Source organism: Otolemur garnettii, unplaced genomic scaffold, assembly GCF_000181295.1.
Source record: "Otolemur garnettii isolate 467f Iridium unplaced genomic scaffold, OtoGar3 scaffold00115, whole genome shotgun sequence".
In the NCBI taxonomy this organism is placed as follows: domain Eukaryota; kingdom Metazoa; phylum Chordata; class Mammalia; order Primates; family Galagidae; genus Otolemur; species Otolemur garnettii.
Window position 1 is genome coordinate 5,902,705 of NW_003852510.1, and position 2,345 is coordinate 5,905,049.

Consider the following 2,345-nt stretch of genomic DNA (forward strand, 5'->3'; position numbering starts at 1 on the left):
CCTGTAGTCCCAGCTACTTGGGAGGCAGAGGCAGGAGAATCGCTTGAGCCCAGGATTTGGAGGTTGCTGTGAGCAGCGATGCCACTGCACTGTGCTCAGGGCGATAGCTTGAGGCTCTGTCTCAAAAAAAAAAAAAAAAAAGAAAGAAAGAAAGAAAATAATGGGTGATTTGTGCAAATCTACCACTATTGAAGTAATACCAGTTCTGTTCTTTCAAGTTAACAGAATTGAAAGGAAGCTTCATTAATGTTAATAAAGTATGTGACTGGTATATATAGTAGAAAAGGAAGAAGGGCAAGTACTGTATCAGTTCAGTAACAACTAGATTATCTCTTTAAAATATGGCTCTTAAGACTTAAAACTTTTTTCTCTGTACCTACTTCTTTTTACTTATACTCTAAACTAATTCTTGGGTGTAACTTTTTAAATTGCCTGTGTTTCATAATATGTAAGCTATAATTCTAGTTATTTTAAGTTTAGAATTATATGTTTATACACATTTGTGACTATCGCTTTGTAATACATTTACAATAACCTAGCATGTTATTTTAGAAGGGAGCTTTGAAGATAATTAGCATATAATGTTTCACTTTAACGTAGCTTTAACCACTAAAGTTATATGAATTTTATAGGTGCTTTTGTTTTTCTTTTTTCTTTTTTTGAGATAGAACTTAGCTCTATCACCCTGGGTACAGTACAGTGGTATCATCCTAGCTCACTGCAACCTCAAACTCATATTCAAGCTATCCTTTTGCCTCTGCCTCCCAAGTAGCTGGGACTGTAGGCGCTTGCCACAATGCCCAGCTAATTTTTCTATTTTAAGTAGAGGTGGGGCCTGGCTCTTGCTTAGGCTGGTCTCAAACTCCTGACCTCAAGAGATCTTCCCACCTTGTTCCCCACCTCCCCAATGCTAGGATTACAGGTGTGAGCCACTGCACCTGGCCATAGTTACTTTTCTTTAGCATATTTTCCACAAATATTAGAAGAGTCACTGTGAATCAATGCTGTTACAATAAAGTGATTCCAAAGTGATCTTTACTGAGTTTTCTCGGATCTTTGCAACTGGTTGATGAAGTTTGTCAGGAAGACAGAAAAGATGGTGCCACTTCAGATCTGATATTCCTGGGTCTGCACTTAAAAAGTATCTGTTGAAGATTGATTCTTCCCCATGTCCTCTCCAAATTCAGATCTCTCACTTCTCCAGAGGTTTAGAAGGCCCTATTTCACCACTGCCACACAGAAAAAGACAAAACTCAAGAAAAATAATATTGTAAGTTGGCTGTTCTACAAGACACAACACAAATTTTAAGTCAGAATTTCTTGGCTTTTGACACTAGGCCAGCACACTATAAACAGAGAATGGGAACAAAACCGTAGTTCCTAGAATTTAAATTTAATTACTTCCCAAATGTGACTCATCGTACCTTTCAAATATAAGGTGTTATTATTACTAATACAATTCTTCAGCTGTTGGGACACATTTCATTTTCCTTGCATGGCCTTAGCTAGAATGAGTAGGGGACCTAAGTGTGTAATGTAATAAAGGTAGGAGGGCAGACATGTAGAGGACAGTAGGGAAGGAAGCAGAAGCTAAGCATGTTTTCCTTCAAATAAAATACCTTTACAATGTACTTGTACTTGTTAATGGCAGATCTCTAATTGAAACGGAGATAAAACAAATTTAAAAATACCTTCTTGTTAACTGTCTTCAGCCATCATGCTAACACTACTTTCTTCAAATATTAAGTGTTGTGTACTATGCAAATAAAATGAAGTGCACGCATGTACACATACACACACAAAGGAAGAGGAGGGGTTTCCCCACAAATTCCTACGAATTATCATCTATCTAACCTGTCCCAGTTGATTATGGGTAGAATTATTAATTATTACTATTTTTTTGAGACAGAGCCTCAAGCTGTCCCCCTGGGTAGAGTGCCATGGCTTTACTGCTCATAGCAACCTCCAACTCCTGGGCTCAAGCGGGTCTCCTGCCTCAGCCTCCCAAGTAGCTGGGACCACAGGCGCCTGCCACAACACCCGGCTATTTTTTGGTTGCAGCCATTATTGTTGTTTGGCGGGCCCAGGCTGGATTCGAACCCGCCACCTTAGGTGTATGTGGCTGGCGCCTTAGCCACTTGAGCCATAGGCGCCAAGCCTAGAATTATTTTTTGTAGTAATGTTTTACCCTAATAATAATAATTCTAAATTTTTTAAAAATGTATTTTGAATTAAAAAAATGAATAGTGGCTCAGTGCTCATAGCTCAGTGAGTAGGGCGCTGGCCATATACCCTGAGGCTGGCAGGTCTGAGCCCAGCTCAGGCCTGCTAAACAATGACAAATG